A 24981-nucleotide genomic window follows, 5' to 3' on the forward strand; every position below is an offset into this window, starting at 1 on the left:
ATGAGTCTATGTTGATAGTTTTACTTTATCTTCAAAATTTATTGAGACACTGGATGACATGAGGTTCAAATCCTGCCTTTGACCCACAACATGATCATGAATTTAAACCAAAGGTGCCTTAGAAATCACCTCGTCCAATCTAAATTGATTGCCACCCCTCAGGAACATCTCCTTTTTGAAGGGCATGTAAACCGTGATCCCACCACCTTTAAGGGTCTTTGGTCTAAGAGAGATGGCCGAACAATCTTTTATTAATAAACTGCTTGCCATATTAATAAAACAATTACATGACCCAGAAAAAAAAATAAATCATCTGGTCCAATCCTATCATTTTGCAGATGAGGAAACTAAGGCCAAACAAGGTTAAGTGAGGCCATGTCTAAAGCCACACAGATAGTAAGTAATAGAGGCGGGGTCTTACTACAGGATTCTCTAACTCCAAATCTAGCAGTCTTCCCATGTCACCACACTGTTCCCACTCCCCACCAGTAACTTTGGTTTTTTTGTGTGTCTGTTTTTCTTTTTCTACTTGTACAGTTCTTTATATTCAGATATTTTGAAAAGTAGTCAGCAATAGCATTTATACATTTCTTAAAAGAATCAAGATGCTCAAGGTTGAAGAAATTTGGGGGATTTCTGGCAGCTGAAAGGGCAGCACTTTTGGAATCCCAGAAAGCAGGAATCAAATTGGGAGTATGTGGCTACCCTCTGATGAGGTCAAACGGGAACAAGCTTTAGTTCCCCTTCCCAATGCTAAGGCCATAGAATTTAGAGTACAGATGAATTACAGTTAGTCAGAGGGGGATGGGACAATGGTCACTACCCAGATAGGACCTTAGACCATATCTTGCTGTCAAATAGGAAAGGGGGCAAAGACTGGAACAACAGTAAGTAGTACAGCTCAATAATTCATCACACAGGTCCAAAAAATGTAAATATGACGTGTCTCTGAATAGAGATGGTAGATCCTTGTCATCTAGTGACATCAGCTACAGCAGCTCCCCAAAGCCTTGGCCTTCCTGTGGAATAAAACCGGCATTCTTCCTATTCCTCTTGGGACTGCTCCAGTCAGTCTCTTTGTGGATCACATAGAAATCCTCATGGAGCACACATGACTTTCAGGCACCCAGCCTCTTCAAAATTTTATGAAATGCCTCATGGCATCATTGTTGGTCTTCCAGCCAAACATGCTCCTATCCTGCATTGGGCTCATGCTGTCACTGGCACAAGTGCCTCAAACTCAGCCACTATCCCCCAGCCCTCTTCCTCATGCTCTTTCTTACCAGTGCCAAAGGTGGCATTGAGTGGGTAGTGATGGGAAAGGAGAATCCCCACCACCACCACTGTGTCCTTTATTGATGGCTGAGGACCATCTATCAATCATAGGTTAGTCCAGGCAGGTCCTGAGGCTCAGATGATAGCTTATTCTCTGAACATTTAGTCTCTCAGAAGCAAAGGATGTCAGGTGTGTCTTCCTGTGGCCAATCCAGACCCTTTTTCTTGATCAAGGCCTGGATCTTATCCACAGACTAGGAACAAATTTGGAACTTAATAGGTTTGCCACTAGTTGAAATTCCCTGGTCTAGAGGAGTGGAGGTGGGAAGGGGGAGATATAAAGCAGATCCATTGTCTCCTGCCTCCTTTTTTGCTTCTTGGTCTCTGGTTCCTCGTTGATCCCACCCTTCACAGATGTTTCCTTTTTCCCTCTCAGGCAAGTTCTTCATTCAGAACAAAACTCCTTGGCCTAAGCTCCCAGTAACCAGTCAATCAATAAACATGGATCTTTTTAGTTGTTTCTCAATCATGTCCTACTCTTCATAATCCCACTTGGGGTTTTCTTGTCAGAGATAATTTGCCATTTCCTTCTCCTGCTTATTTTACAGATAAAGAAACTGAGGCAAACAAGATTAAGTGACTTGGTCAGAGTCACACAGGAAGTGTCTGAGGCTAGATTAGAACTCTGGTGCTCTATTCACTTCACCTCAGCTGCCACAAACATTGATTAAGCTCCTACCATGTGCCAGACACTGTTTGCTAAGCACTGGGGATACAAAAAAGGCAAAAGACACTCCCTACCCTGTAGGAGCTCACAATCTATATACAACCCAACACAGCAGGATTCTCACCCTGTGGGCACCTCCTAAAGTGGATTCTGGCTACCAGATAAAAGTTCCCACTTCCTCCCTCTCCCCCAACATCCAGTAGCTTTGTGACCAGGAGCAAGTCACTTTAACTTCTAGTTCTCAATTTTCTCATCTGCAAATTGGGCATAATATTTGTACAGACCTACTTCACAGGGTTGTTGTAATGAAAGTTCTATTGTAGACCATGAAGCCTTCTATAAATGAATTGTTAATATTATTTATGGCACAAGGATTGTATGATGAAAGAGAGTATACAGCGTGGCTACTTAGCTTATATTTTAGAGTCAGTCAGAGACAGGCTTTAGATACAGTGCAAAAGTAAATAAGGATGTATTTCATCACTAGCCTCTGTGCTGGGGACATTGTTCTCTGACTCACAATCAGAAGGTGTCCTTGAAGTAATTCACAGTTTCAGGTCTATAAACTATTGCATCTCACTAATTGAGAATCTGATTGTCCAGTTTGGAGGATTTTATAATACTCTGATATTTTATCTTTTGGCTGTAATTCTTTACATCAAGAGATGGATAAAGAAAACAAAAGGAAATTCAAATCACTACGCTAAACTCTAGTAAGGTAATATTGATAGCTGAAAAAGAAGGTAATTTTACTCAGAGTCATAGTATATTAGAGTTGGAAGGAAACTTAGAAAGCACCTGATCCAACCTACTCACTTATAGATTAATTAATCAACAAGCATTAATAAATGCCATGATGTGCTATGTATGGATATAATGACAAAAATAAAACAGTTCTGCTTTAAAGAAGCTTACATTTAATTGGGAGAAACAACATGCACATATATAAGTACAGTTTTTTAAATACAAAGGTAAAGAGAGGGTGGGGAAAGTAGCTCCTGGGATGGGTAAGGGGGTCAGGAAAGGTCTCCTGTAGAGGGGAACACCTGATCAGAGCAATGAAGGAAGCTAGAGATTCTAATAGATAGAGGTGAGGAGGAAAGGTATCCAGGGGTTGGGAAGGACCTGTTCAGAAGCACAAAGTCAAAAAATGCAATGTTGTTTATGAACAACAGTAAGCCAGGTTGGTTAGAATCCATATAATAGGCTGAAGCCATATTGTGAAAGACTTTTAATGATAGAGGACTTTGTACTTTATCCTTTGGGAAATAGGAAGCCACCAATGTGGCTTTAGATTATCACTTTAGCAAATATATGAAGAATGGATTGGAGAAGGGAAAGACTTAGGACAGGGAACCCAATTAGAAAGTAATCACAATATTTTAGGAAGGAGCTGATGAGGACCTAAACTAGAATGGTCATGTGAGTATAAAGAAAAGAATGAATGGGACAGATGTAGTAGAGGGTAGAGGTAGAATTAAAAAACTTAAAAACCCAACTGATATCATAGATAAGGGAGAGGAAAGATTTGAAAATGACACCAAGGTTGCAATCCTGTATAAAAATGGTGATGCCTTTCCTCCTTGACAATTGCAACTTCCCATTCATGAAGATGAAAACTGCATTCCCTTATTAAGGCAACAATTGTTGGTGGTAATAAGATGCCACATATCCATAAATCTCTGAATAGAAATAAAGGACAACAAAAGAATGATTAAAGAATTCATGGATTACATGTTGCCTCAGGACTCTAAATACTCTAGCAACCACCTATTATTGTTGTTTCCCAGTGGATTCTATCTCTGTAAAGAAACAAAACACAATTTTGCCTTTTTGCAATTTTCTTTTGATTAAGTAAAAAGCTTACTCAGCTTTCCAGCAAACCAAATTTCTGCGCTGAAGTTTAAACAATATTTAACTGTTACTGTGGCTTCAATGAAGCTATTGATTATTCTGGGGGGAAAAAGAATGGTGATGCCTTCAATAGAAATAGGGAAGTTAGAAAGATGAGCTCGAGGAGGGAGAAAAGGTAATGGATTTTGTTTTGCATATATTGAATTTGAGATGCCTATAGCACACAGCTGGAAATGTCCAAAAGCATGTGGTGTTGTGGGACTATTGAGAAATGGGATAGAGATGATACTTGAACCCATGGGAGCTTGTGAGGTCACTGAGGGAGAATGTAGAGTGACAAGAGGGCACAAGATAGAGATCTGGAGGATACCCACAAACATGGTATGACAGAGATGACGATCCAAAGAACAAGTATGAGGAAAACCAAGAGGAGTATCATAAAACACAGCAAGGAAGAGAGTATGGACAAGGAAAGGGCTGTCTACAGTGTCCACAGCTGCTAAGGGGTCCTGAAGGCTAACTTAGAAAGGGTCACCGGATTTGGGAATGAAGATCATTTTTAACCTGAGAGAGAGCAGTCTCAATTGAGTGGTAAGGTTAGAAGTCAGAATGCAAGAGATTTAGAAGGTATTAAGGAAACTAGGCCCCAGAGAATTGACATGATTTACCTAAGTCCACAATATGGCAAATGGAGGAGCCCTAATTAGAATTCAAGTGTCCTACTCCTGATACGGTACAATTCACACCATGTAATAAGTCACATTATGAACATGTCAATATCCAGATGTGGATGCATATTACCTCCCATCATATTCCTTTGCTTTATTTATATATTCACTTATTCATTCATTTTAACAAATTTTTATTGATGTTCTTTTTTACATCATCATAATCTCCCCTAGTATCCTTCATCTCTCATCACCCCTCTCAGAGAGTCATTTCATTAAACAAATAATATTTTTAAGGACAAAAAAGAAAAAAGAAGAAAAAGAGATAGGGAAATCATCATAACTGATAAATACATTGAAAAGGACTGAAAATTCAAGCCATGTGCTACCTTGGTGGACCTGCTACCTCTTCAAAGGAGAGGACAAGAGGTGTCTTCTTTTACATCTTCTTGTTCTCTGTAATTTTGCAACATTCGTCTTTGACCTTTTCGTAGCAATTCTTTCCATTTTCATTGCTGTCATCATTATATCTATGTATATATATACATATATATATACATATATATGTATATATCTATTGCTTTCTTGGCTCAGCTTATTTCAGTCTGTATTATTTTATATAGATCTTCCCATGCTTCCTTATGTTCATCATATTCATTACTTCTTGCAACACAATAATAGTCCATTCCATAATATGCTTAGTCAGCCTTCAATTGACAGAAATGTGCTTTGTTTCCAATTCTTTGCTGTCTCAAAAAGTGCTGCTATAAATATTTGGTGCATAAAGAGACCTTCTTATTAATAGCCTCCTTGGGATATAAGCCTAGTAGTGGAATCTCCAAGTGAGATGGTATGGACATTTTAGTCACTTTATTGTCATAATTCCATATTACTTTCCAAAAAAAAAAGTACTTATTCACAGCTCCACCAACAATGCCCTAGTATGACTATCTTCCCACAACCTCTCTGACATTGACTTGCCATCTTTCCTCATCTTTGCCAATTTTCAGGACATGAAGTTAAACCTCAAAGTTGTTTTGATTTTCATTTTTCTTATTATCAATGATTCTGAATATTTTCACAACTGTCAATAGTCCATGATTCTACTTTTGTGAACTCTTCATATGTTTGTGTATCTTAATTTTTTTATGTCGTAGATACCAAACTCTCATCAGAGAAATTTGATAGAAAAATGTTTCCCTTAATCACTTTCCTTTTCATCCTAGATGCACTAATTTTATCTGTGCGGAAGCTTTGCAGTTTCATGTAATCAAGGATATTCATTTTATATCATTTGGAATTGCCTCCATTCCTGTGATTAAAAATCTATCTCTTACCCATAGCTATAAGAGGTATATAATTTCCTTCTCTTCTAATTTTTCATGGTATGATCTTCAATATTAAAATCATATATCCACTTAGAATGCATTGTGGAATATGATGTAAAATATTTATCTAATTTCTTTGCAACTACTTTCCATTTTTCTCAGCAATTTTTATCAAATATCGAGTTTTTCCCTAAATAATTTGTTTTCTGATTTATCAGACACTAAGTTCTATTGTTTCTATCTGAGTTCTGTTGTTTCTGATTTTCCCTTATTTCATTGATCCATTGATTTACCTCTCTGTTCTTTAACCTATATTTTGATGACTGTTTCATAAAATAGCCTGAGGTCTAAAAGTGATATTCCCTCTTCTATCTTACTTCTTTTTATTATTTTCCTTAATATTCTAGATCTTTTTCTTTTTCCAAGTTAATTATTATTTTTGCAAGTTCCAAAAAATATATAAATTTTATATTTTGATTGGTAAAGCATTAAAATCTGTATGTTAACTCTAGTAGAATTATCATCTTTATTATATTGGTGTGGCCCAGTCAGGAGCACTGAACATTCCTCCAACTATTTAAGTTGTTCTTTATATCTTTCAGGAACATGTTGTAACTGAAGCTGTGAAATATTTTGTGTGCTTTGGTAGATTGATCTCCAGATATTTTACACATATTGTAGTTACTTGGAATGAGACTCCCTTCCTATGATTGCCTCTTAGATTTTATTATTACTATGTAGAAACGCTGTTGATACAAGTGACACATCATATTCCTACTATTCATTCATACATTTTTACAAGAACTTATTCTCTCACTCCCTTTTACCTTTCCCCTTGCCAACTAAAAATATTTTTAAATCCTCGCAATGAACACAAATAGTCCAGAAAAAAAAAATTCACACATTGGTCATGTCCAAAAATGCATGTGTCATTCTGGATTTTAAGTCCACCACCTATCTCACAGAAAGTGGGTGGTATGATTCATCTTCAGTATCCTGGATTCATGATACTCCCTCTCTTGCCTGGTTTAGCACCACAGTATATGTAAAACATTCTACAAAGTTTAGAACACTACAGATCATGATTTTAGATGCATGTGTGTGTTTCAGCACTACATATATCTACTATTATTCATTGACCAAAATACTAGCCCACCATAAACCATATTTTTTTCTTATAGGAGTAATGGTTTTGCTGTGATCTATCTGTACTCTGACTTTATAGCCATCATCCTGGAATCAATTAGTTAGGGTTAATGGTTAGATGGAAAGAAACCAGGGATTGAATACAGTCTTGTCCTTTACAATTAACACTTTTACAATTCTCTTCTTAATTTCTTAATTCTCACATAACTAGATCCTTAGCTGACAACATTAATTCCTAACCAAACACCCTACAGTGCTCTCTGTCTCTCTCTGTCTCTCTCTCTGTCTCTGTCTCTCTCTCTCTCTGTCTCTTTCTCTCTCTCTCTCTCTCTCTCACACACACACACACACACATTCTGTCTCCCTCACCTCTTTCCCTTCACTCTTCTCTTCCCCTCTTTCTGTCTCTCTTTCTCCTTCCCTTTGCTCTCCTTTCTCTCACTGTCTGTCAAATTTCTCCACAAACAGTACAGACTATTTACTCCAGAGGCAAGGTGCTATGGAGAGAGCACTTTCTTTAGAGTAAGAAGACGTGGGGATCCAGTCCTGATTCCACTATTAATGGCTCCAAGACAAGTCTAAGGACTTAATTGCTATGAGTTCAATATCCTCAAATGTTAAAAGAAAGAAAGAAAAGAAAAAGTAAACACTACTTCCTACCTACATTACTTCTAGAGTTTTTGCAAAAAAAAGTATTAAGTATTATATGTATAAAGTACTATTATCATCATTATCATAAATGGCCAAACTTGACTACCACAGAGAAACTCAAATAAAAATGGACATGACCTGCAACTGAGTTCAAATGAGGGAGGGTTGTGCAAGGTCCCCAGCCTCACTTTCTCCTCCAGGAGAGGAAAAAAGAGAAAAGAAGAGGAGGGGAGAGAGAAGGAGAAGGAGGAGGGAAAGGGAAAGGAGAAGGAGAAGGAAAAGGCTGACTTGCCCGATTGGAATTGGTCAGTTGGGTCCCCATTCAAGCAACTCAGACTCCTCAGAGGTTATGGTTTGTCTACATGACAACAAGGATGTGATGACATGATTTGCCATTGACTTTAATTTGAGTGAGGGAGGGCTATGAAAACATACTGGAGGGAGGAACATATTTGCTTTAACATAAGTAGGTTATTCTACTCAACAAAGAAATAGTATAAATGAAAATGAGAGAAGGCTGTGAAAGCTACTTAAATGTTTGTTGAACTGAATTTGCTGAGTAGTTGCATACGTATACATGTACACACACATAAACATACACATATACACAAGCATCTAGCCATATTGGCAGATTCCAACGTCTGTGAGATCTGAAAAGCAAAGATCTGAGTCTGCCATCTATCTCTAAGTGTTTCTTCTATAATATAGTAGCCAGAGAACAAAGGAAAATTCCAAAGTTGGGAATCCAAATGGGTACTTTTTTGAAGACTGAAGAAATATCACAAAGGCAGAAGAGGTAGAGCCCAAATACCTGTAACATAGAGTAGAGGTAATTAAAACTGTTGTCTTTCTTTCCATAAAAAAAAAAAATCATATTATCCACTCTCATTCTATACAGTTGTACCAACACCTCTTTAACAGCACATACAATGGTAGGGATAACAAATGAGCCATCCAGCAAGTTAAGCCAAAAGTAAAGCATCCACCCTAATATTTGTAGGTAGGATGGCCATTATAAAGTGAAATTTAATAGAAATGTAAAATCAAGTTAAAATAATAACAAAGGAAGCCTGAAGGCCTGAAGGGGGTAAGTTATATTAATGTGACAGTTCTTAATGAACGTGCCTGCTTATGCAATTGTGGTTAGATGTGAAGCTTTGAGTTGTTTGCCTCAGGTCTTTTTAGTATCACATGGATGCCGCCTCATTCTCCACCTCACCCCTTCCATACCCTCCCGTAACCCTCTCACACATAGTTTCACAGTCTATTCATTGTTTATGATATCCCTGTGAGTTAGATGGAGAGATGGCACATGATGACAGTGAAGTTGCGTGGAATCAGAGCTGAATGACCAGACCCAAAGAGTGGTGATTCACTAATGGATCAATATCAACATGAAGGAAAGTCTCTAGTTTCATTTTATAGAACTCTGTTCTTCCCAAAGTGATCAGTGGATTTTTCTACTTTCAATTTCTCCTCGTTCTAATATGTCTGAACAATTTTCTTTCCTGATTTCTTGAAATATGATGATCAAACTCTTTTTTTTTGTTTAGCTTCCAGGTAGTCCAATGAGTCTTAACTTATCTCTCCTTGATCTCTTTTCCAGGTCAGTTGTTTTGGATAAAAGATTTCTTATTCTTTCTTCTATTTTTTCAGTCTTTTGAGTTCATTTTTAATATTTCTGGTTATCTCATGAAGCCATTAACTTCTGTTTGGTGCATTCTGATTTTCAAGGAGTCTGTTACTTGAGTAAGGTTTTATGCCACTTATACTAAGCTTTTAATTCTCCTTACAAATATTTCTTTTAAAAGAGACTTAAACTTCAGGACATAAAGCAGTTTGCAAGACTGTTGAGTAGGCATTTTTCATTTCACCTTGGCTCTTCCCTGTCTAAATAATTCCCTCCAAGTCCACATGTTCAGGTAAGTTAGGCCAGGAGTCAAGCTCATTCTCTTGTGATAGTCATCTTCTCCAAGAAGCTCTGGAGCTGCACTACACTCCATCTCTTACCAATTATCTCTGATTGAGGGATCCATAATTCAAGGAACTTTTGAACTCACAATGTTGCCTCGAGGTTAGATGTGTCCATCTCAGGATCACTATTCAATCACATATGCCCAGGAAAGAAATATAAAGAAAAAAAGATAGCCAGAGGTCTAAGTTCAGGGTCAGGTCTTGTAGAGAAGCCCCTGTTTTAGCTTCCATGTGGCCATAACCACCATGGAGCCAGGCTGGATGGTAAGAAGTATCACAATTGCTCCTGTATCTTTCCAACAGATGTCTAGGAGAAATAGCTATGTGCCATATTAGAGCCAAAGAAAGAGAACAATTATGGACTATCTCTCCTTTTTAACTGACACAAAACCCTACCTTCTGCCACTGTCACCAAGAGAGGAATGAGAGTGATAAAGATGGGAGGATGACTTAGGACTTACTGTCATATCTTAAAACATCCTTTCAGCACTAGACTAATTGTTTCTCTGGAAGTGACCAGGGCTGGAGTGTGCTACCCTATGGAGTATGTTCTAGGGGGCCTTAAATTTACTTCTCCATACAAATAAATAAGTTATGCAGTATGGTTACCAAATTTTTCAATGACATAAGCTCATAGGATTGAGATGAAAAGGACCTTAGAGGTCATTTAGTCCAACCCCTTCATTTTACAATTGGGGAAACTGAGTTAAGTAAGTTACAAGGTCACACAAGTTGCTAAGAGGTAGGTACTCAAAACCAAGTCCTTAGACACTATACCCACTGATCTTTCCACAGTACCACAGTACCACAGTAAGCTAGGAGGGACAGCTTACACATTGTACAGCAGAATCAAGATTCACAAAGATCTTTCTAAACTAGAACAGAAGTCGTAGGAGGCAAGGGCCAGAGGATTAAACATGTAGTCAGGAACACCTGAATTTGAATCTCACCTCTGACACTTAAAAACTATGTGATGATGGGCAGGTCACATACTCTCTCTAAGCCTTCATTTCCTTCTTACTAAATGAGGACAATATTTGCAATTGTTACCTCACAGGGTTTTTGTGGAAGTCAAATGAAAGGAATAAGCATTTATCGAGTGCCTACTGTGTGTCAGGCATTGTTCCAAGCACTTTACAAATATTATCTCATTTGATCCTCACAATAACTCCGTGAAGTAAATGTTATTATCTCTAGTTTACAGTTGAGGAAACTGAGGCAAACAGAAGTAAAATGGTTACACAGCTAGTAAGTTTCTGAGGCAGGATTTGAACTTGGATCTTCTTGACTCCAGGCTAGCTATCCACTATGCCCATCTAGCTGCCTCAAGATATACTTCATGTGAAGCACTCTGCAAACCTTACAGCATCATATAAAATTTCAGCTTTTATTATTATTATTACAATGGACTAAATATTATAAAATAAAATTTATAATAGGGACTACAACTAAGATTTCATTGCTATAAGGAAGTCCCAAGTGAGGAAATTGGGTTTTAGGGTATCTCTTCTACAATTTAAAGCCTTATAGACTTGCCTAGAATAGTGGTATCAAACTCAACTAGAAACCAGTTCCTTCAGGCAGCATATTAACCTAAAAGCCACCAATTAGCATTATCTGTGTGGCATTATATTTTTCATTTATTTTGCTATTTCCCAATCGCATCTTAACCTGCTTCAGGCAGGAGCCTGGAGTTTTGCTGGCCAGAGGTCAGTGGGCAACAAATATGAAACCTCTGACCTGGAACACTGAGAGATTAAGGCCCAAGATCACACAATTATAAATATCAAAACAGACAGTCAAACCCAGTTCTTCTGACTCCAAGCCTAGGGATCTTCCCAATGCAAACACAAAGCAAATGGAGGATCTATGACCACATCCTTTCAAGGAACCCAAAGGAATGCATCATGATGATAAAATATGCCACCCACCTCTTGGCAGGGAGGTGATGGACTTGAGGTTCAGAATGAGACATACATTTTCAGGCATGACCAATGTGAATGTGTTGATTTGTTTTCCTTAATTATACTCGCTACAAGACAGGGTTTCTATTGAGGGTGGGAGGAATGAGTAGGTAGTGATGAAGATGCAAGTGAAAAGGAAAGAAAAGAGCATCCAACAGTATACATATTTTAAAAAAGAAAACAAAAAGAAGTTCAGAAGGGAATACAAATGACAGTTTTGTTACAATGTGTTAAATTTAATATATACCTTTAAAAACAACAAATTAGGTCATAAAAGTTTACAGTTTCAAATGAAGTGGCATGTGGGTGTGTGCTAGGGGTGGTCTAATGCCACACAAGATGCAATATCCAAGATGTACTGAGTTATGGATAACCACACCACCACCCAGACTGCTCACAGGCTTGTCTTCTTCCCAATTCTCTCTGGGTCCAAAGATAGTCTAGCAGGTATACTCTGGAACAGAGTCATAAGTTACCAAAAATCTCTATAAATGACTTGAGCCTCCAAGGGCTGGCTTCACCTCTCAATTCCATACTCCAAAATTTATGAGATTAAACAAACCAACTTTAAATGGCCATATAATTTGTACGTGTGTTCGTCCTTCATCGCTGAAGAAGACCATGCCATCAGAGAAATGATGACATGACTTGCACTTGACTTTGTTTTGAGTGAGGGAGGGCTGTGCAGGTCACCAGCCTCACTTCTCCTCGAGAGCCATCTGAATCCAGTGACCAGATATTCATCAGGATGACTGGAGATGACCCAGGATGAGGCAATTAGGGTTAAGTGATTTGCCCAAGGTCACACAGCTAGTGAGTGTCAAGTGTCTGAAGTGAGATTTGAACTCCTGACTCCTGCACTGGTGCTCTATCCACTGCACCACCTAGCTGCCCCCCATATAATTTATTAGCAATATCAACTACTATAAAAAAATACAAATAGCCACTAAAGCAATGTACAATCGCTGCAACAGGGATTAAAGCTGGGATTGAAATTTTCCTTTCCTGTCACCTCTCTTCTGAGCCAGATGGTAACACTGGAGAAATGGATTATAATTTAAACCTTAGGTAGAAATTTCCCAGCATTGCACTTTGTGGAAACTAGAAAGAAGGAAAAAAAGAAAGGAAAAAGACTAAACCCTGCTAACTCCTACCATTCACTACATTCACTTACCACACCTAGATCTTCCTGGAGTGTTCTTGGCTGGATTCTCATCTTCTTTTTCCACTTCCTACATTCTCTTTTCCTCCTTCTGCACTTCCTGTTCTCTTCTTTTTTTCTTCCCCCTCCCTTTCCTCCCCAAAACTACATCACCCCATCCCACGAAGGTTGGAAGCTCAGTAGTCACTTAGGCACAGTTCCAAAACTGATCTTCATGGAAGTTCTGTCCTCCTCTTCTTTTGAAGCCTGGGCCTGATGACTGCTCCTTTGGCAGTTTCATTGACCTCACTGTCAAGAGCTCACCACACTTAGCCAGACTTAGGACAGATACTCAATGGTCTTCGGCCTGGTGCAGCACAGAACTCCCAAGGTCTGACTATCCACTAGCAAGATGGATTGTTGGCTTGTGCCACCACAACTGGAGTCTTCTTTCTTCTTCCAATTCTTTCATTATCTCCCTGCATGCTCAAGTTCTGCATTCCCTGCCTTCAGTTGCAAGGGGCAACATCCCATCTCTTGCTCCCTGCCAGGGAAAAGCATAGACTTAGATATAGTTATACTTCTACTTCTCATTTCTGCTATGGTCCAGACAACCTAGATGGGGAAAAAAATCTCTTTAAAGCCATTAGAACCGGCAAAAAAAATAGATACATATCTATTTTTGTCTCCTATACATACATATGTTTAGCCTAGAAATTTCTATGCTCCCAGGAAAGTCCTGCAAAGACTACATGACATGATGGAGACTGGAAGTCCAGTTGAAGGTTACATCTTTTATGTTCTCTGCATGCTGAAATATATATGTTTGTTGATTAGAATAATAATTGTTGCTTATAAAAATTTTTTTAATCCAAAATTCCCCCCCTTAGGACAGACCACTACAACATAATGCACAGACTCTTTATTCTTTATTTTTGCTTGATTATTTTTCTGTGTCACAATGAAGAGTTCAGCCTAGAAGGGTGGGTGGGAAAAGATGGTGATTTAAGTATAAAAGTCATCAATAAAATGTATTTTAAAACAAAAATCAAGAAGTAAAAAATTTACCCTCCATAAAAAATGCATTGTGAAGCCCCAGGCCTCTAAGTACATCCTTATAACTCCCGTTCAATGCCCTGGACTAAGATTCAAAAGTTTGGGGTGTTGATACTCATTCCACAAATGACAGTGGTTACCTTGGGTAACCTCAGAGTTTGTGCATTTTTCTGTAAAATGATAAAAATGCTTTCTATTCACTTATCTCAGAGGGATGGTAGAAGATCAAAGTAGATATTATATATTTTTCAAAATTAATTGCTGCTCTGGGGTAAATGCACTTTATATACCAAAGTTATGAAAATGGTGATTTAAATTAACTTAATTAAAATTTTTCTTGAAGACACAAGTTGGAGAGAAAAACTCCAAACCAGAAAAGGAAGATATATAGGTAAACGGGCCAGAAAAAGTTTCTATTTCCATAATCCCCTATTATGATGAAGTACTTGGAAATAAAGAACAAATTATAATAAGTTAAAGTATGAAAATTTAAACCAACAAAAAACTTGGAACATCTGATTCAGCATCACAAAACATGATTCTAAAGTTTCCAAGTCCTGCTTAAGACTTAAAAGTTGTAACTTCTATATGTCTGGAAACAGGATTTTTTTTTACCAAAGCAAAATTTATGAGGATATTCATGACTTCTATGAAAGGGGGCACTATAATTGTGATTCATAATTATAATTTTCATTGACACAGAAGTTCCAGACTCACAGTAGAGTTTATGACTGTTGCTAGGCTTCTCACAAAAATGCTTATCCTTTTTAAAGAACCTAAGGAATTTGACCTTGAATAACTTTTTATGTTTAGAAGTAAAATTTTCCCAAACTAATCCTACTCATTAGAAACTTCTGCCTCTTTGACTGCTCCTTTTCTACTTTCTTTACTGGCATCTCATCCACAGAGCACAGATATCTTGTTTTGTCCAGTTTTGTCCCTGGCCCTCCTCTCTCTCCATCCACTCTCTCCTTTGACGATCTCTTCCCCTTCCATAGCTTCAGTTGTTGCCTTTATAAATGACACTCAAGTCTCTATTTCTACCTCCAATGTCTCTCCAGAGCTCCAGTTGCATAACTCCAATCCCTCTCTCTGCTGAAATCTCCAGGATCCCAAAGTCAATACTTTTAAAACTGGAAATAGAATAATAGAGTTTCACAATATTGTATGTCTATATCTACCTACATATAGATATATAGATATCTGGTTATGGAGTCACAAGATTTGGGTTCAAACCCCAAAACGTTACGAAGAAGAATGGTGTAACTTTGGGCAAGTCATTTAACTTTTCTATCCCTTGAGTTTTATTTTGTATGTATCTCTGGTTTTTTTAATCTTTTATTTTTTTCCCAATCCCATATAAAAACAATTTTTATTTTTTTTTTTAAATTGTGAATTCCAAATTCTTCCCTACCTTCCCTCCTCTCCCTGCTCATTGAGAAGGCAAGAAGTTTGTTATAGATTATACATGTGTAGTCATGCAAAATATATTTCCATATTAGTCATGCACTTAACATTTCTAGGCCTCAGTTTCTTCAAATATAAAATGATGCAGGTCCCTTTCCAGCTCAAGACTGATCATCTTCTGAATTCATCACTCAAAAAAAGCCTGTAATGTGTTAATGTTGATGGCACTATATTGTAATATCTAGTCATCTTTGACTTTTTCCCATTCCCTCACTAGCCTTCCATTCAATGTCACCAAGTCCTATCAAGTCTCTGTTCACAATTTCTCTCACATCTGTCCTTGCTTTTCTCCTCACACAGCAGTCACCCTAGTTTGGGCCTTTATTTCCTCTCATCCAAGCTATTAGTCTTTGTAGTAGCTTCCTAAGTGATGGATTGAAGGTTCATCCAACTTATCACTTCTCTAAATCATCCCTCACAATGCTGCCCAAATAAGCCTTTATGCATTACTCAGATACACATCTCAGTCAGGACCAGAGTCCTGCCCCAACTATTCTCATTATGTCATTCTTCTGCTTAGAAATCTTCAGTTTCTCTTCATTGCCTAAAGAAACAAGTATAAGCTCCCAATCCCACCATTCCAAGCCCTCTACAATCTTACTGTCACCTAGTTTTTCCATATTTTCTCATGCAAGTTCTCCTCACAGACTCTTTCCCATATGTGCAAACTCTCTCCTATTTCTCCACTGTTGTTTAGTTCATACACTGTGTTTGGGCTGGGTCAATACACTAACTATTGCCTGCTGAAGTTTTGTCCTTACTTCAAGGCCCTACTCAAGTCCCTCCATGTCCATAAAGAAAGCTGACCCCCACTCCACCCACTAACATCCTCTTTCCCCATTCAAATGACTCTCCTCTGCACTCCTCATTTCTCTTAGATTATGGCTATTTGAGTACATGCTTTATTCCCCCTAACAGATTTTAAGCAACTTGAGAGTAGTGTCTATGTCAGTATCCACTTTCATATATCTATATTTTTGCAGCCTTGATGCTTAGTATAGTATTTTGTACATAGACCTAAATAAACCCAGTCCACAGCCAACACTTGACCAGCACCATCTCCATCATGCCAGAAAAGAAGGGGTCAGAACCTTAGCATGTGACTTCTGCAAATGCTGTCAAATCCAGAATAGATTCAAAATCATCATAATAAAGCCTGTTTTTTTTCTTCTTTTTAGTCCTAGTGAACATACCCAGCAATTAATAAGGAAGGAGTACAGCCAGTAAGCATTTGAGTAACAATAATGAAACTGAATGAGACTTCCAAAATCTGGTTTTTTTCAGTCTCACAAGCTAAACATAGGTTGTCTGATTGACTTCGTGATCTTGCCACACACAAAACTTACCTCTAGTTTGGAATTCACTACAAATGATTGCTGATTTATAAATGGGTTATATTCCAAAAGTTGCTCTATTAATTTAGTGTGGGATTTGGAATGCATTTTCCCCATGGAGACCACATTACAAAAGATGGTTAGAGTCCCCAGATAGCCCACAAACCCCCATAATACAGTGGAAATGTAATATTAATGGTATTGTAGAACCTAGTCACCTTTATAATACCATTTTTATGAGAAATAGCCCTGAATTCCAACCCAAAATAACAGGAACACATATTTGACAGGACCATAGTCCTATGCCCACAGTTTTAGCCCAGAAACTTCCTCTTTCCCTGTTGAAGAGGAACAAGGATTCTGACAATTAGGGCTGTGGGAGAAAAAGGCTTGAGCTCTGGGAGCTCAGAAATAAGGCAGGGAGGGTGCAGGGGGCTTGCTGGACAGAATATGCCAGCAACATATTGGGATAAGACAAGACAAGGTGCTCATTCCTATAATTACTCCTCTTCTTGGACATCTAGCATTTAGCAGCTTTCACAAAGGAGATGTGGAAGGCTAAAGCTTTTGTTGTCGTTTGCCCTTCATTCTCAAAGAGGACCATGATGTCAGGGAGGTGATGCCAAGACATGCAAATGACTTGGGTTTAAGTGAGGGAAGGCTGTGCAGTAGGGGTGCAAGTGATGGAGTAGAGGGTCAACAAGTCTTTACTTTGAAGTGGCATGTAACCAAATGTCACATTGCTTACATAAGAAATTCCAGAGGTTTCTGTTTGTTTGTTTGTTTGTTTTTAATGGCATGGCTGAATTCAGATTAAACACGGTGAAGTAGAGAGGTACAAGGGATTAGTAATGAGGTGCAGTTTCTGCTCTTCCAAATGTGAGATTGTCTATCATTCTGTAAGCACCTCTAGTCTTAGAGAACAGATATTGAAACATGCTTCCCTCCTCTCTATCAAGAGGTGAGGCACTGCAGGTAAAGAACATCGCACAAGCTGCCAAAGCTCCTGTCAGTAGGTTTTGTTTAGCTGTTTTTCTTTGGTGCACTTAACCTGTTTGCCTCATTTTCCCCATCTGTAAAATGAATTGGAGAAGGAAATGGCGAACCACTCCAGTATCTTTGTCAAGAAATTCCCAAATGGGGTCATGATGAGTCAGACACAACTGAAAATGAATGAACAACAACAAAAAAGGTTCTTTGGCTGGACAAGGGAGAAGAGATCAATATGGAGGGAAATACTATTATTTTAAAAAAAGAAGGCAAATATAAAACTTGTTTTTAAAGACTGGTCAGTGAGTTCTGTGTAACTGAATAAAAGGCTTTCTGATGAAAATCTCCTGTCCTCTAACTTTAATAATGGATCACTATCTTGACGTCAAAATATCAGCTGTTAGCCAGGGCTAATATAATTTAATATCCTGTGACTGACTGTAAAACAAAATTCAAAGAAAGTTGCTGGATCTATCAATCTGACAGGATGTAGCCTACAAAGGTCACCCCAGGGGCAGAAAGCTTATAAATTTGGGGATTTGAAGATAATCTTGCCCTATTCCTACACACTCTTTTCTCATCTTTCTCATCTTTGTACTTCTTCTTTGGTCTGCAGGTCTTCTTTGAAATAAGGGGAGAATTTACACACACACACACACACACACACACACACACACACACACACACACACACACACCTAGTGTAGAAAGATCAAGAGAGACTTCTCCTTCATTTCCCTACACTAGTTCAGAGAGTCAAAAAAAATCAATGTCTTCCTAAAATTTATTTTTCCAGGGGTTAGAAGGGAGTGGGGGAGAATAATTTCTCTATTCATAAATAAAGAGGCAGCTAGGTGGCTCAGTGGATAGAGTTCAGGGCCTGTGGTCAGGAAGACCTCATCTCAAATCTGGCATCAGACACCAACTAGCTGTGTGACCCTGGGCAAATCACATAACTTTTGTTTGCTGTAATGGAAGGAATGGAAGGAAATGGCAAACCACTCCAGAAGTTTATCAAGAAAATCCCAAGGACAGGATTAGCATGCTATGGTCCATGGGGTTATGAAAAGTCAGACACAACTAAACAATAACAATTCATAAATAATATCCCTAGTTTAGGAATACACGAAATTAATGATTTTTAATATGCTTCTGAATTATCATTAGTATTAAGGGAAATATTTTTTAAAGTGGGGGTGGTATATTTTAAACTAGAGGCAGCTAGATGGTAAAGTGAATAGATCACTGGGCTTGAAGTCAGGCAGTACTAAGTTCAAATCTTGCTTCAGACACTTATTATGTTACCCTGGGCAAATCACTTAACCTTTCTGTACCTTAGATTCCTCATCTGTAAAATGGGGACAATAAAGGCACTTACTTCCCAGAGCTGTTGTAAGACAATATTTTTAAAGCATTTTGCAAACTTTAAAGTGTTATATAAACGCTAGCTTTTATTGTTACTATAACTACCAGATCTCAAACCACATTACAAAACTACATCACAATTGTCAAAACTATACCACAATGTGGAAAACTGCAAACATTTTCAGACAGAGTTAATATGTTAGTTGTTTCTGCTGAGCAGTGAGGAGGGAGGGGGTTTCTCTTTCTTTTTTAATCTTTGTTTCAAGGGATAGCTCTCTGGATAAAGGAGCAATGGATATATTTAGAAATGGTAATGATCTAAAAAAGATGCCAAGAAAAAAAGAATTTTTAAACTGTAATATAGTAAAAAAAACTAAACTAAACTAAAACCTGTGCAGCATTATAATATTATTATATGTTTCCATCATACCCATTAAATTAAATCAAACAAGAAAAAAATACATTCAAATCCTAATGATGTCAAACAGGTTAATTCATCAAAAAAAAAAAAACAGGGAAGAGAAAATGAATTAGGAAGTTTATTAGGTATAGGCAAAACTCAGCAGACAATATTATTATCCCATAGTCTTTGCTCCTCTTTATCTGAGTAACAGAATAAGTAAAACCTAAAACAGCATATTCAGTTTAGTTCAAGCAAGGAAGTGTTTATCTGAATATTTATTTTGCATCTGCATTGTGCATCATGATAAGGGAAGATATGAAAATAGAAATGTATACATTTAAAATTCATTCAACAAATGCTTAGTAAGCACATACCATGGGATCTGGACTATGCTAGGTGATGAGGAGACTATAAATATATTCAATATTCATTCAACAAATAACTTACTAAATGCCTCTTTCACATAATGTGCTGTAGTAGGTGCTAGAAGAGACAGTTTAAAAGCTAAAAAGAGAGAGAGAGAGAAAGGGGAATGACCCCTTGCTCTCAGTGTGCTTACTTCTAGCAGAGGTAAGCCTTAAATACAAGAAAAAATTAGAGGACAATTTAAGATAATATGTAATACAAAATATTCAAAATATATGCATGTTTGTAAGACAGGTAACACTAGCACACAGGAGGGCTGCTAGCACAGGTTCAGTCTTGATCCAGTCAGACAGGAAGACTGCTTCAGAGGGGTTAATAATCTTACTTTATTCTAGTCTTCTCACAAGAGGGTTGCTGATAATGGGAGCATTAGTTCTTACAGCATTCCCTAATCAGGAGAAGGGGGTGGGGGGGGGTCAACCCCCCACGAGGTCAATTAAGACAGGTACAGCTTGTGAATTCCCCTAAATCCCCTCAAGCCTCATTGGGGGCTGGTTGAGGCAAACACAGATTCCTCCCAAGCTTTCTTGGGAGCTGATCAAGGCACACACAGCATTCCAGCTTGTGGATTCCACCTTAAGGGTTCCTCACTCACTGACCAATGCCCACCTGCTTTACAGGGCAGCAAACAAAGAAGGCATCTTGCCAGCAGTAGCCTCACAAGTTTACATTATCACACTGTCATATCCCACTGCACAGTCACAGTGGATATTTACAATTTAAGCACAAATGTTTATATTATTAATCATTATATAATGCTGTGCAAATGTGGTGGAGATGTTTTGAACCATAAGCCTGGGAAATAGAGATTGTTATGACCATGGATCCTGGGAGACTAAACTTTAAGAAAGAATAACAAAAATTCATCTTACTTACAATGTATATGTATTTTTATTGGTTCAGGTCCCACCTCTGACACTTACTGACTGTATGACCCTGGAAAAGTCACTTCAAAAGCTAATCTCTAGGACTAGAAGTTACAGAGAGGGCAGTGATCTGCACTGGTGGAGGAAGTTCCCCATGCCTATCCCAATTTCTATCTCTGTTCCTACCCCTAGATATTATAGAGGATGTTCCAAAAGTCTTAGTTTTAGGCTTTTATAATTTTTTTGTTTAAGATTTAAGTTTTAGGCTTTAATAATTTTAATAATATAAATGCTATAAAATTACTGCCCAAAATGGAAAGGTTTCTTATTTAAATTTCAAAAATATGGGTAAATTTCTTATTAAAATGTACATAACCACCACTTCATGCTGCACGTCACTCTAGTCTTTTTTTAACTTTGAAAACTTGCTTCAGCTGCTGCTCAGTGACTGAAAGGATTGCATTTGTAATCCTAGCCTTCAAAATCATCTACAGGTGATATGTATATTGCAATTTTGACATGACCCCAGAAGAAAATGTTTAATGGAGTTAGGTCAAGAGGCGGAGGCGGTGATTGGCCTGAGAAAGTATCTTTGCTTCTCTTGTTTGTCCTTTGTTTTGGAAGAGGACCAATGACGTCATGGGCTGAAGTCTTGAGTCTTCTGTGAATTGGATTTAAATGAGACAGTTACCTAAGTCATCAGACTTACTTTCTCTTCATTCAGATACTGTCATACCTAAAACGCATAATGATAGGGTGTCCTGTCTTGTTAAAGCTAATTATTCAAAATTCACAAAACTAAACAAGTGTAAAAGAAATATAAATAAACTTTTAAAGAATTTTTGTCTGTTTATATGGCATTTATGTTTCTGAAGTTATTAAAGTTATATCTCTGCTTCCTGTGGGATAATATCTCCTACTTTAAAAAAAAGCCTCTATTAAAAGACAACATGGATGATGGGAAAGGGAAAGGGGAGCTGCATGGAGAGGAGAAGAGAAAATTTCCTTCCTTACCTGTTATTCTCTGGTAGAGTATCTGGAGTCACAATTGCTCTTTGCATCAAAATCTTTGACTGTTTAACTGTGTCCAGAGCTGGAAGGCTGAGTTTTGTAAGGTTAACCGGCACATGATCAGTCCTCACCCAGCCAATGTCCCCCTGCATTTCTAATGTGTCAGGGAGAACTCCTTTACACATGCAAAGGAATAAGATGGCATAGCCTCAATCCTATACTTCTTTCACATATTAATAATTGATTTCCTCCTTTATGTGCTCCCTATTTTCTGTGACTATGTCAACTATCTGGGATAGGAGAACAACAAGAATCAAATCTACACACACACACACACACACACACACACACACACACACACACACACACACACATCATAAAGACTAACCTAACTTGGTTCCTGAGAAGTCAGAGCTCTGAAAATGTATGTTCTCTAATTTATTGTGGAGGCAAAGGACTATTGACGTGTAATAATGTATACACACTCACAAACCATCAATGTTTTAGTTAGTTTCACTGAACTGCTTTAGCTCCCTATTTCTTTTTCATTCTTTGTTACAAGGAAATGACTTGATGGGTAGGAGATGGGAGACACCTGTGGCTCTGAGAAGCATGCACAGGAGTCACACCCTGGGAAGATGGGCTAAAACAGGTTGAGGATAACCAGCAGGCCTCAAATCTATTGCAATGACTTCCTCTGGTGGAAAGGACAGATGAAAACAATGTGTTCTAACAGCCATAAAGGCAAAGTGGAGTGCTTAGAGCTTGGTCAGACGTCAAAGATGCCCAGGTCATCCACTACATTCCAGGCCATCACCAGTGGTCCTGACTTTCGTCTTGCCACCGGACTTCAGTGATTCTGGAAGAGAAAGTGAGACTGATGACTCTGTGCAGCTCTGCCTCACTTGAATCCAATTCACTTGGAAGTCAAAACCTCATCCATGAAGTCACTGGTCCACTTCAAAAATGAAGACTGAACAACATATGTAGTCAGAAAAAAATGGTATTAAAAACAAAAGACCCCAATAAAAAAGAATTTTAAAAAAAGTCCAAGTAGAACATGATATAACTAAAGATGTATCTTAAAGCTATGTCTTAGGAAAATTCACCAGATGGTAGCATAGTCTCTATATTACAGAGGACAGCCTGAAAGAAAGCAAGACTTTAGTTATGAAGCTCTTATTTCAGAGATAGGGGATGCAGTGGACAGAGTGCAAAACCTGGAATCATGAAGACTCATCTTCCTGAGTTCAAATCCAGCCTCAGACACTTACTACTGTGACCCTGGGCAAGTCCCTGAACTCTGTTTGCCTCAGTTTCCTCATTTGTAATGAGTTGGAGAAGGAAATGGCAAGCCACTCCAGTATCTTTGCCCAGAAAACTTCAAATGGGATCACAAGTTAGACAAGAATAAAAAGCAATTGAACAACAACAAATGGAAACTGGAAAGGAAGGAACTGATATTTTAGATACTTCAGAGGAATTGATTAAATGTGATTATAGATTAGCTATTGGGAAAGATTTGCTGCCATTTTATCCTTATATATGCTGACTACTCTACTTCCTTTCTTTTTCTATTTCTTAAGCTGGCTCCTCTCCTTCTTTTTACATGTCTTATGACAGCTAGTGTTGCAGTTGGTAGAGCACTGTGGGTAAAGCCAGGAAGACTTGAGTTCAAATCCAGCCTCTGGTCACTGTGTGACCCTGGGCAAGTCACTAAATACCTCTTTGCATCAGTCTTCTCGACTATGATATGGGGATAATAACAGAAGGCTTATTGTGAGGATCAAATGAAATAATATTTGTTTTTTTAAAAAGTGCTTAGCACAGCACCTGGCACATAGTAGGCACTATAGAAGCACTTATTCCTTTCCCCTTTCCTGCCCTAGTTCTGAATATAGGCATGTCCCAAAGTTTGCTCTGATTCTTCTTTCTCTGTACTTTGGTCCTTGGAGATCTCATCAAGACAGATGATCAAATATAACATTTCCCAAAAAAACCTGCTTTTTCCACCTAACAGATCTATTTCTCTTACTGGCACCACCATCTTTGTAGTTGTATCAATTAGAAAATTCACCTTGGATTCCTCTCTCTCCCTAATCTCTTATATCTGATCAATCACCAACTTCTGTAGGGGCTGACTTCCACAACAATTCCTGAATCCCTTCCCTCCTTTCCATTCTCATTTGCCATCCTAGTTTAGGCTCTTAATATATCATGCTTAGTCTTACTTATTTAGGTCTTAGATAACAAAAAAATCAAAAAACAGTAACAACAATAGACCACTAATTTCAGCCTACTTCTTCACTCCATCCAAATTTATAGTTCTATTTGATTATCCCATTTGGGACTTTTGAGTTATCTTGGCAATACGAGAAAATTTTGCATAAATTCTCCTAAGAATAAATGGCTTATTCCTCCTAATAAGGAAATTGAATTTTGAAATTTATAGACTAAATATGAGAGAAACACCTTACTCTCCTGAAATGCAATGAATGAATTTGAGATCTATGCATTATTGAGCTGTATAAATCTGACACAGTGAGCTGGTGCTCTGGCAAACAGTTCAAAATAATGGCTTCAGAAATGGTTTAGGGTTTTAAGTCTCTCACTCTTTCTCCTCTAATTTATCCTGCTACATACATACCATCACCAGATTAGTATTCCCGAAATACTACTTTCAACTAGTTATCGGTCTGCCTTTCTTAGCATGGCATGCAAGATCCCATGTAGTCTGGCCGTGTTCTACTTCTCTAGTCATATATCCTCTATAAACATTTTTGTATCATGGGTCTCTCTGGCAGGCTGGTGAAGTCTATGGACGCTTTCTCAGAAAGATGCTTTTAAATGTCTGTGTACAGGGATTCTCTGGTCGTGAGTAACTAAAGGCTATGTATGTTACATTTCAAGGTAGTAATGTATATAAAGGATACTTTGAGATATCTGTGACAACTACAATATGACATGAAAATGTTATTTCTATGGGTGACAAAGTCACAGATACTGCTAATATTACAGTGGTTTGTTGCTTACATTCAAAATCGAAGGAAATAGTAAATTTCAATGAGAGGTTAGTGAAAATAAAAGTGTCATATTTTTCCCATCCAAGTTCCTAGACCCCCTGAAATCTACTCTTAGACGCCAGGTTAAGAACTCCTGCTTGACTTAAACCCTCCACTTGAGCTAAACTGGCAATCTCACTGTCTCTTGGGACATCTTTCCTACTTTTGTACCTATATTCACACCATTCCTTACAAGTGGAATGTTTCTCTCTTCAAGTCCAAGTTTTACCCATCCTCAAGGCCCAGCTCATATTCTACCTGCTCCCAGATACCC

The 24981-nt window shown here is 38.0% G+C and overlaps 1 pseudogene; it reads right to left on the bottom strand.

Annotated features, from left to right (window-relative positions):
* Window positions 1-794: 794 nt before the first annotated feature.
* On the bottom strand, window positions 795-21797 carry LOC140502693 (DNA repair nuclease/redox regulator APEX1-like; annotated as a pseudogene).
* Between the last annotated feature and the right edge of the window lie 3184 nt (window positions 21798-24981).

This window comes from Notamacropus eugenii, chromosome 4 (genome assembly GCF_028372415.1).
Source record: "Notamacropus eugenii isolate mMacEug1 chromosome 4, mMacEug1.pri_v2, whole genome shotgun sequence".
Lineage (NCBI taxonomy): Eukaryota > Metazoa > Chordata > Mammalia > Diprotodontia > Macropodidae > Notamacropus > Notamacropus eugenii.